At 44.2% G+C, this 20,505-nt stretch overlaps 1 protein-coding gene across 3 annotated transcripts in view; it reads left to right on the forward strand.

Annotated features, from left to right (window-relative positions):
• Nucleotides 1-101: 101 nt before the first annotated feature.
• KIAA1958 (KIAA1958 ortholog) overlaps nt 102-20,505 on the forward strand; it is a 79,276-nt gene continuing 58,872 nt past the window's right edge. The window contains exons 1-2 of one of the 3 annotated variants that reach the window (XM_077345308.1): nt 102-689; nt 18,270-18,569. The gene's annotated coding sequence lies outside the window, so the exon portion shown is untranslated. Of the gene's footprint in view, nt 690-18,269; nt 18,570-19,363; nt 19,401-20,505 lie in introns of those variants that run through there. The other 2 variants (XM_077345309.1, XM_077345310.1) reach the window with 2 other exon arrangements.

Here is a 20,505-nt window from a genome sequence, read left to right on the forward strand (position 1 = left end):
TAACTGAAATTTGTTCATATATTGGGTTTAGATCTCATCTGGATGGGAAGGGCTTGATTGGAGATGCTAAAGGCACCAAATAGAAGTTTTCTTTGATCATAATATGTTTGTAGTGTTGGATACAAACCCACTATATTCACATTCTGGTGCCCTTACCCCGCAATTCATCTTATTTCTTCACAGTTTCAATGCTGCCTTATGCTAAAGAATGGCTCAACCATACACTTTGCCTGGACTGTATATCCAGCAGAATAAGGAAGTGGAATTTTGAGTTTATAGAATGGACTGTACCACTTCAGACTCTGTTGAGGGGAAATGCAACCCCCCCCCCCTTTTAAAAGACTCCTTGCTTCCTTCTAGCCTTATTGCACTAGTTTTGTGACAGCATAATCAGGAAGAAGGGTGCATGCAAGGAATCAACAAAGAATTCCATCAGCATTGCTAGTGTATTTCCTGCCACTCTGTTCCAGCCCAGCTTCTCAAGCATTCTGCCCAAGGGAACTTTCCAACCAGATAGTCCACTGGTCCTGGGTGACCAAGACTAGCCTGATCTCACCCGATCTATGGTTGAGGCCAGGAAAAAACATCAAGAAGTTGCTGTCCTCCCTGCCTGAGAATCCATCCAAACCCCCTCAAGAAGACTTCATCTGTAAAGACAAAGTGGTTTTCAATAATTTTAAAACTGAAATGTAAGTTTATAATGTATTAGTTTTATTGTATATGTAACTTTTTTGTATTGATTTTAGTTTTGTTGTTGTCTGCCCTGAGCCAACAAAGGATGGACAGAATACAAAAAATAGTAATAATTTATCTTGGCTGTTAAGCAGAGTTGCTCCTGGTTAGTATGTGGATGGGAGATCACCAAGGAATACTAGAGTCACTAACAGAGGCAATGCCTCTTGCCTTGAAAACCGTTTGATTGGTTGACAGTATTTTTGCTGTTACAATAGGTATCACGATCTCCATTAAACATTATAAAGTTGCAGTTGTATGCTGACAACTCAATCCCTACCTGATTGGCCTTCCCTGGGGGTGTGCTGCCAATAGGGATAAAACGCTTTTCTAATTGGAGCCAATCAGTTCAAATTGCACTCTACCAATGAGGACCAATCAGTTCAAATTGTGTACAGACAACTTACTCCAGTGGTCCCCAACCCCCATTCCGGGGACCAGTACAGGTCCGTGGATCTGTCGGTACCGGGCTGCGGCTCCTCCTCGTCCTCCTCCCTGGCTGCTGACTTGGGGGCTGCCCTGCCACTCTGCTGCTGGCTCACCTTTGGCGCTCTCCAGCGGCCGCCATGGCTGGGGCTCCCCCTCGGTGTGGCACTGCGCAGCTGTTGCTGGCAGCGCCCCCCAGCAGGCGGCAGGAAGTCAAGGGCACCAGCGGGAAAGCAAGTGGAGCAGGGGCTCAGGCGGCAACATCCCTCAGCAAAAGACAATCCCCCCCCCCGGACCTAAATAAAATTGTCAAGCATTGACCGGTCCCCGGTAATAAAGTTGGGGACCACTGACTTACTCCCTACCGGATTGGCTTTCCCTGGGGGTGTGCTGCCAATAGGAAGAGCACTCTTCCAATGAGGGCCAATCATGGGACTTTTCCCCATTTTTAGCCTCTTCCCACCCTCCATCTCCCCCAGGCAAGGGAAGGAAGCTAGCTGCTTCCTTTGTCTCATGTATTGGTCTCGGGTTTCAGCTCTCTGCTGGAAGGAAGCACAGATGAGCTGCCAGGAAGGCAATCTGTATTTCAAAAAGAGAATGCCAAGGGACAGACAGAATGCAATTAATGCCTTAACTCCATCCAGTGAGTCAAGGGTTCCTTAAGGCAATCCAAGGGCATCAGCAGAAGGAGCAATTTCACAACTCAGGCCCCCCAGCCTCAAGTTAATAGAGGCTGTCAGCAGCCTCTCAGTCCTCACTCTGTAATGACTCATAGTCTTCTGCAGTCAGCAGCTATCTTGCTAATATGGCATAGTGCCTTTTAGACTGGAGCTCTCTTCCAGCACATAGCTGGCATTGCTTAATTGGCTCAGGTGAGCTGACAAGTCAGGGAAATGCAGCTGGAGGATGAGCAGATGAATGAGGAGCTCCTGCAACAACTTTGGAATCTAAGCTCTGGTTTGTCTGCAGCTCCATTACCTCCTGTTGGATAGAACTCTCTGCCTATTGAACATCTGGCTGGGCTAAATTCTCATCCAGCTGAGACTCGGGTGAACATGAGAGCTCCCAGCAAGGCTTTTCCTCTGAGTCCTCCTTAATAGGACCTGGGCTCACAGCACCTCCCCACGGCCCTGCAGCTGGCCATGGGAGTGCTCTTTGCTTTGCTTTTCTGCAGTCTCTTATTCCTACAGGCTTGTAAAAGGTGAATTCATTTATTTTCAAATAAAGCTGTGAAGCAGATCTCTTCAGAAGGATTATCTAAGCTCTGAACAGTAGCAGGGATTTTTCCCTCCCCCTGCCATGAAAAAGCCTTTTGTAACGTATGCATGTGATGTTTATAGACTCTGAATGTTTTATGTTTGCCAGAAGAAGACTGGTGACTTTTCCCCCCGAGGAGGCACACAGAGATGTGTGCTTAGACTCCCACTGTGTTTTTATGTATTTCGCATGGAACCTAGCAGCTTCCATGACACTACAAGAGAAAAAGTATAGCCTGGTGTTTTGTCTTCAGGCGATTTATCTGGCTCCCTCCCATCTTTCTTGCTGCTTGTTAAATCTGATCATTAAAAATGAAAGTAGAATGTTCCAAAGTGAATTCAGATGAAGGTAATTGGTGAGCTAGAGTGAAAAGGGGAGAACAAATACCCCTCTTAAAATACTACTACATGGGATTCCATTGTTGAAGTACATCAGACTGATGGCTCTAGAGGAGAGACAGCTTTGCCCTTAACTGAGAGGATATAGGGAGGGGGTAAATATCAGAATGAATGGCATGTTCCAGATGTAAATGTAGTTATGTAAAATCGTGCCACAAGGCAAGAGAGAACTAATGGTTACTACAGGCAAGCATGCCCTATTCTGGATACCCCAGGCCAGCCGGATCTCGTCCTGGAAGCTAAGCAAAGTTGGATTTGGTAGTATTTAGATAGGACACCACCAAGGGTCCTTTACAGAGTGGCAGGCTAATAGCAAACCAACTTCTCTTGCCTTGAAAACACTACAGAGCTGCTATAAATTGGCTGCAACTCAACAGCCAAACCAAGCAAAAAACATTCAAGATTCAGTTGGTCAGTGTGTGAGGAAGTGTGCTGAGCATATAAAAGCTTACACATTGAATAAAATTTTGTTAGTATTACAAGGTTAGTTTTTATACCCCACTTTTCACTGCTGGAAGGAATCTCAAAGCAGCTGACAATCACCCTCTCTTCCTCTCCCCACCTTAGTAGGTGAGGCTAAGAGAGCAGAGATAAACTGCTCTGTGAGAACATCTCTATCAGCAATGTGAGTAGCCTAAGGTCCTCCAGCTGGCTGCATGTGGAGGAGTGGGGAATCAAACCTGACTCCCCAGATTAGAAGCCGCTGCTCTTAATGACTGCGCAACCCATGGCCCTGCTGTTCTCCCCCATACAGTGGGACAAATGGCACTGGCCAAACTTATGTTTTTGAACACAAACTCACCCTACTGTAAGCAGTCTTGAATTCTGTTTGGTCACAAAAAGTAACATAGAGTGGACAGTTCTCTTGTTCTCAATCATTTATTTGCACAAATCTCTGCAATTCTTTGAAACACAAACCAGACTTCATTAAAAAAAATAAAAAATCTCTGGAACTAATTTTTCAGCCGTATTTCAGCAGAAAGAAGTCCAACATCTGTGGAGTCTGGCTGTATCTTCAGTCAGCTTTATTACATTATTCATTAATGTATAGGCCTAGTTCTGTCATAGAGAAGAAATACCTCAGCACAAATGAATCACCCAAAGCAGCTATGTTCTTGAGAGACAAGAAAACAATGCATAATAGCGTCACATTATTCTATATTTAAAAGAAGATTAAAACACGGTGCATTCCATTGGTTTCACATGTGCATAGGGGAAATACATTGTTCAGATCTATTCATATACATTACTCTATTGCTTAAAGAGCAGCATTTTTAAAGCACAATGCAGTTCTAAAACGAAGTGAAGAACTGTTGCTAACAGCAGGTGTCACTGTTAACTAAAGTGACAGTGGCCAAGCTCTCCTGAAACCACTTGAGAGCATTTTTCTAATCATTTAAAGAATGAAATAATTCTGCTGAAGTTACCAGTTTGATAATGTTCTGCTTATGTGCTCTTTGTGAGTAGGATTAGACTGTTCCCAATGGCTCTTATGAAATCACCAGGCAACAGGAAAGGAGGGAAAACAAAACAACCAAAGCTGAAAAACAGGTGAGAACAAAAGGGAGACTCAAAAGTATCAAAATATACACCTACGGTGTACATGTTTCACTGACATATGTACATGACCTATAGGGCTGGGGTAGTCAACCTGTGGTCCTCCAGATGTTCATGGACATCTGGAGGACCACAGGTTGACTACCCCTGCTATAGGGGATAGAAGTGTTCCCTTTTCATGTTTTTTTAATTACCATGAGTTCTGCTTAATAAACTGTTCATTTAATATATCTTTGATACTTTTGTGTCCCTCTTTGGTTCTCCCCTCTTTTATGAGATCACACCAAGTTTCATGTAAAATCCAAATGGGAATGTCAAAGATGTAGGTGTTTTAAACGGATCTAGATAGATAGGGCAGAGATACACACAGTTCTTGTGTTCCCTCATGAGCACCTTATATATCTGCTAAGGAATCTCTTCTCATTTGAAATATGAGATAATTGTTACAAGCCCTAACCTGGACAGTCTCCAGGCTAGCCCAATCTGACCAGCTCTGGAAACTAAACATGGTCAGCCCAGGGACAGGAAACCACCAAGAAAGTCCTGAATCACTGCACAGAGGCAGGCAATGGTATTGGTAACCTACTCCTGAATGTCTCTTGTCTTGAAAACCCTATGGGGTTGCCATAACTTGCTTTCAACTTGATTGTACTTTCTACCTATTGGTGCAAAGAATTCTCTTTTCTTCCCTCCCTCCAAGGGAGAATGAAACGCTCTATATTGTTAACATTGCTAGTGTTATTATGAAACATAATAATTAACTAGGACAACATTCCTCCAGAAGTTCACAGATGGAAATCAGAACTGTTGTGCATTTGTTACGCCCCTGCTCTCATACCAAGCATCTTGATCTCGCCCTTTCTCTACCTCGGGCGGGGGGGGGGGGGAGGCACCCATTAAAAGTTTATAAAACTATGCATAGGGCAGAGAGAATTGACAAAAATAATTTTCCCCCTCTCCCAAAATAATAGAACTTGAGGACATTAAATGAAGTTGATGGGCAGTAGATTCAGAACAGACAAAGGGAACTACTTATTTATGCAGAGTAGTTAAAATGTGGGATTTGCTGCCAGAGGATGTAGTGATGGCCCACAGGAAGAGACAAGTTTAAAAGGAGATCAGATAGATTCATGGAAGGATAGGTTATCAGTGGCTACTAGTCATGGAGACTGAGAGGAACCTCCTTGTTCAGAAGCGATCAACCTCTGAATCCCAGGGCTAGGAGGCAACATCTGGTGAAAGTCTCAGTTTCTATGTAGTCTTGTTAGCCCTCCAGAGGAATTAGTTGGCTACAGTGTGAGACAGGATGCTGGACTAAACGGAACATTGGTCTGATCCAGCAAATTTCTATTTACATTGTTAATGCCGTTTAAAGTAATAAAGAGGAATGGGAAGGCGACTGTAAGCCGCTTTGAGCCACCTTCGGGTAGGGAAAAGTGGCATATAAGAACCAACTCTTGAGAGAACTGAAGATGGCGCCATTAAAAAAGCTGGACTTCTGTTCAGCTCTTAAGCCATGCCGAGGGTCAGGAGCTTCTGCACCTGGCTGACCTGAGCAGATACGCAAATCTGCTCACCGGTCGCCCCAGGAACCGGGAACGGCATCCTGAGGGTCCTACAGATCCGTGGGGAGATAGGAAGACCGACCTCCCTGGATTAATAGCGGCGTGTGCTCAAGGTCACAATGGCGTCTTTGTCGCAAACAACTTTACAAGCTTGAAACGACCAGCTGACCTTACATTCTTCCCAGACCATCATTTACCAGATCGACAGGAGCAGAAGCTGACAGAAGCTGGAATCTACAACAGTAAGAATTGAAAGCTTTCTGGCTTTTCTCTCTCTTCTCCCACAAGCTCTTCCCTCCCCCCCCCTCAACCAAATCACAAGCGAATTCCTTCTTTCGCCGAGTGAGAGACTCCCAGCTAATTATACCCATTAACCAAACAAAGAGAGTGCTTTGAAGATTTATTGGTGAAAGTTCAGTGGGGGAATTTGACTTGATACGGAGATCGACAAACTGATAATTTGGGATCGCTCGTGCTCCCGCGAGACCTCACGAGACTTTCTGTTTATAGTTTGTGACTGCCTAGAACTATGGAAGAATTAACTAAGGCACAGCTTTTCCATTTGTTATGCAAAGGAAACTCAGAGATACTGAAAGCAGTCAACAAGCTGGAAAAGGAAATTCGTGGGACTAAGGGGGAGCTTTTGGATGGAGCCCAAGGTCCGGAGAGACCAGCTGATGACGTAGCTCAGCTAACAGTAAATCAAGTGAAACTTCAATGTCTGGAAGTTAATCAACTGGAGGGAGAGAGTGCCAGAGATGTAAAAACCCAAAGTACCTTTAAAGAACCTGGGAAAACAGATTCAAGGAAGGAAAGTACCGAAAACCTGGAAGTCTATTCAGAGCAGGAAATGACTTGGATCAGCAAAATAAAAAGAGTCTATTCAAAAGCGACAGCAACTAGGAAGCTATCAGGAGATATTTCTGTGCGACCAGAGGAAGAGATCCAGATTGACAAAGGATTCAGAGCCCCCTCAAAGGCGATTACAAGCAAGAATCAAGTAAGAGATTTCTTTGGCCCTGACAGAAGGACAATCAGAAATACTCTACTATGGAAAAAAACACAATTTCATTTTCTGCGACCACCTGAAAGATGAGCTGAACAATGGAGTACTCTCCTGGCTTCCTGTGAGAAAAATAGCAGTAACCTTTAGGACAGGTCCAATATATGAAGGGAACTGACTTTATATCATTTAAGACAATAATAGAATATATCCTTATAATAGATTATACCCTCCTATGTATCAACAACTACTTTGTTAAGAAAGATGATAATAACTCCTAGATCAGGATTAATATGCGATGGGAATTGAATATGTATGTTAATATGTATGCTAAAAGAGGATGACAAACCATATTTTATAGGCATTAACAAGACGACAGTAGTAATTCTTGGGTCAGGGCCAATTTATGAAGGAGACTGACCTAATATCATTTAAGATAATAACAGAATGTATTCCTATAACAGATCATACTCTCATATGTATTAACAATCACTTGGCTAAGAAAAATGGTAAAAACTTCTAGATTAGGAATAATATGTGATGGGAACTAAATATCTATGTTAAAAGAGATGGCAAACCATATCAATTGGTCGCTTTTTCTTTACAACTTCTCTGTAAATGCTTTACATAATAATAAACAATAAAATTATTATTAAAAAAAAAAAGAACCAACTCTTCTTCTTCTTCTAATAAATAATTTCTTACCTGCCACTCTCGGCACGCTGGCTCATGGCGGGTTACAGCATAAAAACCTCACAAGAATAAAACCCCATTAAAGCCCTCATTGAAAATACATAGCCGGGAGCTATGTCAACCAAACATCACCCATGGTGTTCTAATAAGTGACGCAGCTTCCTAAGGGGAGGCCCAACCAGATCTTCCTCCTGCCCCAGCGTCACCCATAGACCTGGTCGAAGAGCCCCATCTTGCACGCCCTGTGGATAGCAGACAATGAAATTAATATAGAACACTGTACATTTTTCGGTTCTGCCAGAATTCTAAATCTGGATGTGTGTGTGTATTTATGTGTGGAGAGAGACAGAGAGACCGATAAAGCATTTTGGCAGAACTCAGAACCTTGCACGTTTTTGTGTTGTGCCACTCGTTTTTGCATTCAATCAAGGAGGCAATTGAGTTGCACAGGGAAAATAATGCCATCTACGCATCTTTGTATGTAAGCTTTCTGGTCGTAGGTTCTGAATTTGTCATACGTTTAAAGATTTCTCCTGTCATGAGCAAAATATACTTTAAAAATTCTGATGTGTGAAGGAGGTACTGTAGTTGTATTCTGAGGGAACAAAGGAGGAAGAAAGCTACCATGGCACAAACTAAATAAATAATTGGTGGTGGTTGTTGCGCTAAGTAAAACACAGGGAACAAGATATACTATATTTAGTACAAACCATGTGCAGAGCATTTTTGCAAGTCCAGCCCCGAAGAAAAAGATTTTTACAATCTGTTATTTCTTTCATTGGTAATATGGTGGATGGTTCTGTTTGGTCTCTCCAGCAAAATGACTTTTGAGCCAACATGGCATTCTGTGTCTTCGAGAAAGGCTGCCTGGCTTCTCTGCTCATGAGTAATTCAGTGCAGGACAAGATTAGTGAGCTGGAAATGGTCCCAGAAGGAATTAGGAAATACCCTGCATTTAAAGAGCTAGGAAGCTACTTTGTGCATTCCAGGCTTTCTGAATTGATCAGTATAAAGGAAGCCCAGTGGTCATAACAGCACCCTTGAGAGGCTTCCAGACTAAACATCAGGCATGGTTTTTGACACCTGTGCCAGTCATAAGACACAGCCTAGGCACAAATGCCCCCCACCATGCAACAGCCTCATTCTCCTGAAGACAGACATTTAAAAAACAACTAATAATTTCCTACTTGACCTACCTATCAGAGAAAAAATGTCCTGCTTTCATCAATTCAAAGTGCTCTTGCAGTTGTAGAAGGTACAGGGAAAATTCTTCTAAATCAGGTTTTTTCAACCAATGTTTTGTGACTGCCCTGGAAGGATTTCCCGAATGGGTGGGAATTAATTAATTTTTGATGTATATTTTTAAAATTTGTTAAACATTTATTGCCCTCCCTCCCAAAATAGCCAATGATGGCCCTGGAGAGGGTGGGAAGGGGAGGGGCTCCAGGTGAGTGTGTACATAGCTATGCTTCCCAACCATATTCTGTTAAATCATGCTACTTCTGGGGTTTCTCAAAGCCTGAAGAATATTTCAGGAGATTCTCGGGTTTAAAAAAAGTTGAGAAAATTATTCGTTTGGGAGAGGTATTTGGATTGTATGGTCTAGTTGGAGAAATGCAACGGAAATGCCTGATGACTAGTTGATTTTACTGTCTATATGAGGTTTCTTTTTAAAATAACAATTAATGGAGACTTCCAAGAAATATATAACTGTGCCATCCCAAACACAAATACACCCTTCCAAGTCCATTGTAGTCAATGGCTTGCGAAGGGTGAAACTCTGATTAGTATAGTGCTGTAAGGGAGGAAGAATAGAGCTACACCATAGTGAATGACACATATCCCATACAGCTATACACAAAAACAAATTATTATCAATATTGTAGATACTACTCATAGAACATTTTTTAGTCTTTAGAGTGTTTCACACACAGTTTGTAGCAAAATATACGTCCATTCACAAAGCAGCTCAAGAAGAAGTTTCAGAAGCATGGGATGGAAAATAGATCTAGATCCGGGAACAGAGCCGTGTTCATCTCAAAGTGTGGGCAAGCACATTGCTTCAAATAGATGTTACAGTTAAGAAGTGGTACATCAAAACTGCATTATATGCTGAACAGCATACAAGAGATTTAATCACAAGCTGATAACATCATTGTTTTGCAAAGTATCCAGAACATATATTCACATTATTCTGTGTTAATTAAAACAGCTTCCTGTACAGTTCTAATTGGAATAGCTCCTTGCTGTGAAAAGTACATTCAAGTAGGGTTCTTTTTAACTGTTAGCATTTTATTACACATCCTTACAAACTAGTATGATTAAGGCATTAGAGCACCACAACCTATGGCTTTATTTTATGGACTGTCACATCAGCATAAGAGATCCACAGGTTGAGAAAACTAACACCATTCCATGTGGTTTGCAACCTCAAACAGAAGATCCTGTTTCCCAAACTGCTTCTATTCACACATGGCTCATTTCATTTGTTATGCAGGCCAGAACTGATGACCTAAATGGTACTGTGTTGGGTTGGGCCACTTGTGCCATAAAATGTCATGCCAGGTACCAGGGATATAAACATTCTCAATTACACAGGCAACCCAGTTAACAATATTATTTTAAATTCAAAATGCAAACAAAAGCACTAGATTCCTAGGAGTAAAAGCAATTGATTTACTGAGAAATCAACAAAAGCCCCAATAAGTGTATTTAATTATATGCAAGACTAGTTATTTTCCCCGAGGGATACAATAAAAGGGTACCTTACATTCCATACAAATGAATTACATTTAGTATATATATAACACTTTTCGGAGAGGAGTCATCTACCTTCTGAGTATATAAGGTAGTTTTTCAGCAGCCTTCAGCTGGCAAGCATGACTACAATCTGTTTCTCATGCTCTTCTGTCCTATCTCTGAGGGTCTTGAGGATGCACACTGGACTCCCCCTTTCACTGCCCCATACTCACCACCAATACCCTTGTGAGGTGGTCTAAGCTGTGCAACCTGCCCTGGGTGACCCAGACAACCGGGGTTCTATCTGTTCTCATCCCTCCAGTATTTCTTACAGAAGTGTTGGAGCTGAAGGGAAAATCTGACTAAGATGCTATTTTTGAAACCCCCAAGGAGTGCTTTTTGTCCTCTCGTCATCACTTTTCCTTCATGGGCTGAGAGCAGGTGCAGGGGAGAAGGGAGGTTGCTGTCCCTCACTGTTACTGACACTCATTCTGCCTCCTGGCTCCATGGCAGCAGTGACAGCTGTTCACCTTTTCCCCTTTGTTCCTGCACTCATTCTCGTAAGAGCAGCATGCACAAGACAGTCTAGTTGCCTCTCGATCCATGTGCTGGCTCTCGTCCTCTTCCTCTCTCCCTTCATTGGGAAACTGTTGTTTCATGTGCCCACTCTTGCCAACCCTCCTCATGGTCTCCATTTGGTCTGGTGATGGCAGCGCTGGCTGCCCAGCGGCTCCACCAATCCTCACTGAGCTGTGGTTGGAGGGGAAAACACCATGCCTCCTCTTTCTCTGTTTCACTGAAATCCTCTCCCACCACTGTTTGACCTCAACCTCATAGTCCTGCCCCCTAGCAGTTTCCATTCTGTTTCTTAACTGCTTCAACCACACATACCCCACTGTGTGCACCCGCTCACCCCCCCATCCCAGCCTTCGGCCTTGTACCAGATGCTTGCAGGTCAGATAAGAGTCCTGGACAAGCCAGTTCCTGCCCCTGGCCCTTATTGACACTCCTTAGGCAAATATCATTTAACTTCTTTCAAATCAAATGTTTTATACAATACTACAAAATAGGGTAGTTGGATTGGTTGGGAAACTCTTAGAGATCTGGAGAAGGTGCCTTGGAAGGACAGAGGCCTCAGTGGGACACAATTCCATAGAGTCTGCCCTCCAAAGTTCTCCATGGAAAATGCTCTGTAGTCTGGAGATAAGCTGTAATTTTGGGGGATCTTCAGGTCTGATTCTGCACTTACTTCCCCACCCCCCGCCATCGATCCTGCTGAATTCAGATCGGTTTGAACCCAATATTTCTCCTTCCACCCCTAAAACAGAAAGCCGCCTACTCTTGATTGGGGAAGCTCAGAGGGGGGAGGGGAACGCTGGTCACAAAGCTGAACTACCTTTCCTCAACTGGAGGGGAATGGGGGTCTGGTGAAGTCCAGCCGGCACTAGTTCTTTATTCCTTCTCTTTTGACTCCTGAGCCAGCAGCAGCCTCCCAGAGAACAAGGCTAATCTCTGCTGAGAGAAGTGTGGGTTTTTGGAGCACAGTCACTTTAAAATAGGGAGGGAAGCCTTGCAACCGGGAACCAGGAAGTCTTTGAACTCACACTCTGGCCAATCAGGGAAGACTCCTTTGGAGCAGAATGTTAATTTGCAAAAAGCAAAAATCTACATATTTACTGATGGCAGTTTTTCAAATATCACAGCTTATATCCACTTCTGGATATCACAGGGGGAAGGTAGGGTCACTGCGGATCAATCAGGCATGTTAGAGAGGGAAAATTTAAAGTGTCCCAAATCAAAAATGGAAATCGAATTCAGTGTAGATGGGATTTATTTGGTCTGGGTGTGTCTTGGCCCCCACTTGGTGGAGCTAAAACAGTTCCACAGGGCCTGCAAAAGGGAGCTCTTCCGCCAGACATTTGGTTGAGGCCAGGCATCACCAACAACATCTGCAGGGCCCCTGCTCCCTCCATCCCAGAAATCCATCAATGCATTCTGCTCCTGGATCTATTTGCACTGTTAACACTGTTACAGTTATTGTTAGTATTAATGTTATGGTATTTCTTGTATTGGTTCTATATTTCTATGTTTTATGTAAACGGCCCTGAGCCTCTGGGGAGGGTGGTATATAAATATAATAAATAAATAAAAAGCTCTGTGCAGACTTGACCCAGGTCCCACCTGGAGACTAGCATTCCTAACAGAAACTGTATCAACACTAAAGTACTTCCAGATTGTATCTACTTTAGGTTTTGCTTGATGATTACTGTCATTAAAGCTGGTTAGTTCTTTCATGGTTAGTGAATGCTGGGACAGGAGCAATTAAGCGTAAAATAATTTACATTGGGGCAAAAAAAAATTCCTTACATATACTCTGACAGGATTTTTGTCTCACTAGGAAAGAGACCTCAAGGGTGAAGGGTAGATACATGTATTATTTATACACCAACAAGTCACAAACAACATAAAACAATGTTTTCAAGGCAACTGAGAAGCAGAGGTGGTTTTACCATTACCTTCCTTTGCAGCTTTCCTTGGTGGTTTTCTATCCAAGTACTGGCCCTGCTTAGCTTCTGAGATCTGATGCGATGCCATGCTACCTTTCCTCCAAAGAAATGCATAGCTCGGTTAAATTTTATGGTACAGTCACATTTGAAATACAAACAAGGATTCCCTACTAGGGGTCTCCAGACCCCCAGGGGTCTGCAGGAACTCTGGAGGGGGTCCAAAGTCTTCACTATCCTACTTTAATGGACTTGGCCACAAGCTATGAAATCAGCCACTTCCATTGCTCTTCTTCCCCACTGTCCTGAGCATGAGTGAATAATCTTAAGGTTCCTATGCCTGGGGTGTGTATGTGGAGCCTGCATGCCTACTCCATCTTAAACCACCACCCATTTCTCCCTCCCCAGTCCTCCTCAAGCCTGCCTGTTAACACAGGTGGTGATGTCGCTTCTGGTGACATGTCATTTCTGGGGGGAGGGGAGTGTGGCAGGGAGGCATGGCCAGCTGACATCACTTCCAGGGCTCCTCGAAACATGAAAAAATATTTCAGGGGCTCCTCTGTGGTCAAAAAGCTGATCTATACTAATGTTTAGTTTACACAAGGCTTGCCATCTGTGGAGTATGTGAAATTCTGGTCTCCACCTCTCACAACAGGCCAAAAGACCTCCCTTCCACCCTTCCTGTGAGCATACAGTCCCTCAGGTATGGCATTTTAGGGGTTTTTTAGTTTGCCACAGGAAGGGACATAAGTAGGTCACCCTCTGTGGGAGGAAATCCCTTGTTCATATGGAAATACTAATCAGCATCCAAACCACAAAGTACAATTCTGGGTGTCCTATCTCAAAAAACAACATAATATAGCTGGAACATGGGGTGTCATATTAGATTCCAGATTTTATGTTTGACATAATTGACACGTTTATATTACATTTATTTATTTGTTTATTTAGTTTGTTTGTTTATTCATATTTATATACCACCCTCCCCGAAGGCTCAGAGCGGTTTACATATAACTGAAACTATACATGAAACCATACATATAATAACATTCATATTGTTAATTGATAAACCGGGTGACAGTATAACATAACAGTATAACATTATAAGATAAACAGTGGTAACTTGAACAGGTCCAGGAGTCTTAGTGTGTTTCTGGGAGAAGGGGGGGCAGGAGGCAGGGGGCAGGATAAAATCATTATCATGTACATCCAGTAAAAAAAGTATTTAACTGGGGAATATTTGACCCCAACATCAGATTACTAAAGATTTTTTGGTTTTGTTTGTTGTTTACAAATTTAGAAAAGTAGAAATAAAACCAGAAGAGATTTGGGATTAGTTAAAAAACTGGATTTTGATGTAAAACCTAATAAGGATATGCTGAGTTTAAATTGTGTTCAGTTCGATTGGAAATGCCAACAGGCCCTGAAAATTTTTTTTGTCCCTTTAAGAGAGGCTTAATATGTGGAAATGAGCATGTGAAGATTTCTATAGCATGAAGGTAAAAAAACATCTAATTAAGTGTATTAAAATGACAGGTCTATTACTCCCTCCAGACAGTTAGCAATACTAAATCCAACACTATCCGCACATTTAATTTAATTTCCCCCTCAGTATCCCACAAAGTTATTCTTATTTTGTATTTATAGTTCCCCTTTCTCACAGGGACTCGGGGATTATGCATATTCTTTCACATACAAACACTAAGGGCCATTTCGCACGGCTTCAAAATAGCACAATGGTTGCTAATTGGAAACGCTACTAATTTGCCATAACCCACGACGTTGTAGACAATCTGCAACAATCCTGAAACCGACCCGCAAAAAGCGCTTCGTTGTAGCGCTTTCAGGGGAATCCAGAAAAGTGGATTCACCCTCCGGATAGCGATACACTCCTGCAACCAATCTGCAACAGTAGCGCTAAAGACCTGTGCGTTACCATTGTTGCTGGTTCTTCAAAGTCCCTCCCCCTGGCTCTCTCCTCCAAACTTCCGGCGAAGCGATCACCATTTTTTTTTCTCCGAGCGAGCGGGGATAAACGCACCAGCGAGCCTCTTTCTGTTTAGAGGCTTCCCTGGCTTCAGTCCTTCACCTTTAGTCACTAAGCACAAACCACATAAAAGCCCGTTTGCTGAAATAAAGTCCCTTTATTTTTTACACATAAATTCAGCCGAAAATCGGGCCCGTGAGAGGGGGGGGGATTTTTTTTTTATCACTCGAGGCAGCGTGCCAACGATCATACAATCAAACGACAGCTCACATTAGGCAGCTGGATGGGTCTCTCCGTAGCAACGAATCTACCTAGATTCGTTGCTATGGGTCTGTTTTTTTTTTTTTAAACCTTTCTTAAAGGGAAAGGGGCTGTTTGGGAGCATGCTAACGGCTGCCCATTGGCTGCTTGACGGCCAGGGGCGGGACGAGCTTGGCAATAGCGCTTCCTTTCTAGCGATTTCTGCCGAGACCGGAAGCCTGTGGGAAACGCTAAAAAACGCAACTGATTCCACTACAAAGGCAGGTATGCATAACGACGAATTCCACTATTTTAAATGGCGATTTTTCATTCCGCAAACAATTTGCAACAAAGATCCCCGTGCGAAAAGGCCCACACTGTTTATCTTTTCTTGAAATTGAGGCCTTGTCGTTTTTTGTTCTTATGAAATACTGACTGGGAGAAGTTACGCCTCCCCTTAGCCACTTATACCTCCCCCAGTAAACCTGGAGTGACACACAAATATTGCACGGATGGTCTTGAACTTTAAATTATTGGGTTCTCCAATGCTGAAGAAATAAACATTAAAAGGACAGGACTTCTGCCCCCCATTTAAAAACAACAAAAACTAGTTATTGGACACAGGGATGAGTGCAAACTAATCCTATAATATGTGGAATAAAGAAAAATGTGACTACAGAAGAAGTAGTGGAACTGGGCTTCTGGACAAACGAATATTTGAACTTCTGTCTCTCCCTTTAATGAGATTCATACTTTTTTTTTTGCAAAAATTGAAGGAATGGAGACAGTAGAGGCAGATAATGGAAAGCAGGGCTTGGACTTATCTGTAGTGAGGACAGGAATTGGTGGTCATGCCATCATATCACTGACTTAAAGTGACGGTGTGAGGTTTTCTATGCAAGAGGCATTCAGAGGTTGTTTGCCATTGCCAGCCAGTTGATAGTAGTTCTGAACTTCCCTGGTGGTCCCGTCCAAGTAGTAAGCAGAGATCCCAGATCTGATAGCCTGGGCCATTAAAGGCAGCAAATTTATCAGTTTGACCTGTTATATTTTTGGCATCATGGGGCTGCAGTGGATGGGGTGGGTAAATAGGGTGGGTTACCAAATGGATTTCCTCCCATGCTTGCTGCAAATCTCCACCCCTGATATAATGTAGTGTGGATTGTGCATGCATGTGTGTTGGGGGGGGGGGGTGACTACGACACTGGGCCAAAGTTTCTAATGTATTTGTAAAGTGCTCTCAAGTCACAGCTGTATTAAGCCAGCAAGGGGCTTTCATGGCAAGAAGCAAAGGTAGTTTGCCACTGACATTGTGTGCAGAGACTTCCTTGGTGGTCTCCCGAATAAGGACCCTGCTTAGCTTGGGAAAACTGACCAGATTGGATTATACCATGGCCCCTCCCGTCCCCTCCCCCTGAAGATTCTTACCATACTTGTAAGTACTTAAACTGGCATTGGCTCAACAGATGTTTGGTGTGGGAAAATCCATCAGGACAAATACAATTGTGGACTATAGTGAGGAATTCTGAGAAGTTAAAAAAAGGATTTCTCTGCAACTTCCACTGACTCCAGCAAGCAGCAGCATTGCCTCAAAAGACAGACTTCCTTCCCCATCTACAAACAACTGAGAGGAGGGAGAGAGAAAAATAGCAAAATCCCAGCCCAGCAGTTCAATCCAGAGCTCCCTCCCCCACCGCCCCACTTTTCTAGTTCCCAAACAATAATGCCGAAAACCTTCTGCAAATAACAACCAGAGATCTTTTAATTTAATAAGGAGCACCGATTCTATTCCCCTGCTGCTGCTTTATCGTCTGTTTCTGCTTAGAAAAGGGACCCAGGGAGAGGTTTCGCAGCTGCTGTTCCAAAGGCGGACATTTGCTCGACAGCGTATTTAATGTGCTGTTTATTGCCTCACCATTGAATAACACGCTCGCTCCCTCTCCCTCCCTCCCTGCAGCTCCTCCATCTTTCTCGCTCCCCCTTCGGTTAGATAGTCCCCAGCACAGCGTTCTTTTCCGTCAGGGGGGAAAAAGGCGGGAGACGTAGTTCTCCAACCAAAAAACAAACAACCCCCAAGCCCCCCATAAGTGTTAAAGTACTATTAAGAAATCTTTCTCCGCAGAACTTGTTGGTCTCTTGCAAATGTTAACGATTTATATTTGAGGAGGGATGGCTTCCCTCAGGGAATTGAGGAATCACTTATCGGATGCTATCTGAAATAAATACCGACGGTTCCAACATTTTACAGGATTTCACCCGTGCGTCTAGCAGACATATGCTTCAGTGACTCCTATATGATACCATGCGTTGTAGCATGGCATTTATAAATTCACCCACAGTCCCCGCCGCTTGCTCTTCTACCAACGCAACTGAAAGGTTTCGCAAATCCCATTCGTTTTGTAGGTTTGAAAACGGGGCTTGAAAATTCCTCGAGCCGCGCTTAGAGCCATGGGAAGGAGCCCTCTCTCCCATATCTTCCATCAGTTCTGCTAGAAGGGCGTGACAGAAACCGGAGTTGGGAGAGATAAACATCTCCAGCATGGCTGGACACCTGTGTAATATTTCCAGTCAGGGTTCCCCACTATAGATTCCAAAAAAGCGAAATTATGCTTGCCTTGAAAAAGCCCTAACTATATGCATCTGTCTACTCTCTTTCTCCACTCCCCCTGTATATATAGTATGCAACCACACTCACACATATATAGCACATATAACACGAGTGTGTGCATGTATTATACTACATGCATTGATATGTCTGCTAAACCTGCTGTGTTACGCTGTGCGGTTATCCTGTCACCCCAAAGACATTTCTGCTCTGTAGTCCCGGCTGGCTATGCAATAAATCCGCTTTGGCAGGCAGACCATGATATATGATATATGATAGTGGCGATGTTTTCCCTTCCCTTCATCTGTTCAGTCTTCCCTCGCGCGTAGCTGCGCGCTGGGATAAAAGTGCAGCGGAGGGGTCCGTGTCGTTGTGTGTTGGCACAGTGGGAGGCGGGGGCAGGGGTAGCTGCGCGTATGCGTGTGTGTAACAGGAGGGCTCTGCATGTGTGTGTGTGTGTGTGTGTGTGTGTTATTGCACACTTCCTGTGGTATATTTATGACCAGGGCTTCGATTTCCGGTAGCAGATACGAGCTCTCTCGCTCTCTCCCTCTTTCGCACAGAGCATTTAATATCACTGAGCAAAGGAGGAGGGCAACCTCCAGCAAGCACACACACTCCGCGGGAGGAGGAAGAGCAGCAGCAGCAGCAGCACCCGCCGCCTCGGCCAGGGAACTGGCGACGAGAGACACCGTCCCCCTTCCCAGACACAACAACTCTCCCTCTCAGCCCAAACAATATCTGATGAATAAGCGCGCCATCCAATATCACGCATAGACCACGGGTCTCTCTCTCTCTCTCTCTCCCCACTGCCCCCAGCGCGCGCACAGGCGCATCGCATTCCTATGGACGGGCACGTGCAGGTAGGTGGCTATCTGGGGCAGCTGGGGAGGGATGGAGAGGCGAAATGGCGAGCCTGTGCCAGGGCTATATGTCTGCTATTATCTCTCTCGGGGGTGCGTGTGTGTGTGTGTGTAATGAAAAGGATGGGCGCTTGATATGCCTTCGGGGAGAAAGTCTCCCTGCCTGTTGGCGTGTGCGCCCAGTATGGAGAGGCGGCCGTGCTGGAGAAGTGGCGAGAGAACTGAGGAGCTGTCGGGAAGATAGGACGGTTATCGCATGGGGATCTATGGCGAATATATTGCAGGTCTTTGGCGGTGGCAGGGTTGCATGGGAGATAGCCAGGGGAAGGCTCCCCTTATGAAAGCTTCTTTAGTGCTTTGGTGTTTATTTCTGGTTATTGCTCAGTGTTTATTTTTCCGTGTGCTAGTTTTTTAGAACGCGAAGGGGATGAAGCGTGGGTCTCCTCTGGCGCGGACGAAGAGAGTTGGATGAAGTCAAGGCATCTTTGACGTGAGCTGGGAGGTTCGAAGGCGGGTCTGGCTGCACGGAGCTCGTCCGGGGGGAGGAAAGCCGGTGTAGTGGCTGCAAAAAGTGGGTGAGGGGGAAGGGGAAGAAACGAGGTTGCATGGCGCGGCAAAACCGGGTGGGTTTGTGCAGGGGGCAGGTGTGCCTTCAGGGAGAAGTGGTGGGCGTGCATCTGTGTGGGGCGATCGCGTGCAGAAGGGTTTGTGTGCACCCAGGACGGGAGGAATGTTGGAATGAATCCCAGAAGCTGAACCCGTTAGTTGCAGCAAAACTCTGGCATCGTTGAGTGTTTTTACCCCAGCAGAAGCTTTCGTGGATGCGTGAAGGTGTGGCGGGACAGGTGTGGTGCTATGAATTGTATACGGTGAAGTTCAGTGTGCTTTTGCTGGCCGCTGGAGCAGAGGGCTAAGATCGGAGAAGTGCGTAAAGAATGTGGCAGGACAAGCGGGTAGGGAATTCGGAAAAGTTCTCCCCTCTCCGCCTCGCTCGGTTTTGTCTTGTAAAATGCAGCCGCGCGCTGACACAAGGGTCCATGAGTCCTGCTGCTGGAATTTCGCCCAGCAAAAAGCGGACTGACCTAAAAAGACGAAAATGAGGAGGAGGGGCACGAAGGAAAGAAAGAGGCGAAAGCTTTCTGTTTAGTCGAGTGGGGGGAACCCGGGTCGACAGAGCTTGGGAAGGGGGCGGGATTCCCCTGCTTGCTTGCGATTTCTCTTTCAGATGCCCATAGGTTCGTCTTGGTGTGTCATTTATGCTTTAGTTGTTTCTAACAGGAGAAAAGGGGGGGAAACTGAGCAGGCAGTTTTGCTCTGTGAGGTTACATGCCAGCATTGTTTGGTAGCAAATGAAGGGCATCCACCAAAAGAAGTCAAAGCCAGAAGCTGCCATAGTAGAACTGATGCTTAATTGAAGACCTAACGGCAAATTGGAAATTTCTTTCTTTCTTTCTTTCTTTCTTTCTTTCTTTCTTTCTTTCTTTCTTTCTTTCTTTCTTTCTTTCTTTCTTTCTTTCTTTCTTTCTTTCTTTCTTTCTTTCTTTCTTTCTTGTAGTTGTACTCCCTCCAGCGAGACTGAAACGCATATTAGTTTTTCAATCAGCCAATTAAAGTTGGAGTCAAATGACAAACAGACACTCTGAAACTGGTAGAGGCTGGAAGTAAACACAGGGTTTCTTATTCCAGAATGCATGCTAATTTCCCCATCCTTATTTTTTTACTCCTGTTTTTAGGAGGACCTCATATTTGGACCCCTGGTGACTCATCAGTTTCAATCTAAAGCAGAGTTACCCCCTTCTCAGGGGTGAGAAGGGTGTAACTGATTAGGATGGCACTGTCCGCTTCATGGGTTCTCAGATCTTCTACTATGATGCGCATCAGTATCGTTTAATCTTAGGATCTGTATGTTCACATTTACTACCTTGCTTTCTGCCAT

This window comes from Paroedura picta, chromosome 7 (assembly GCF_049243985.1).
Source record: "Paroedura picta isolate Pp20150507F chromosome 7, Ppicta_v3.0, whole genome shotgun sequence".
Lineage (NCBI taxonomy): Eukaryota > Metazoa > Chordata > Lepidosauria > Squamata > Gekkonidae > Paroedura > Paroedura picta.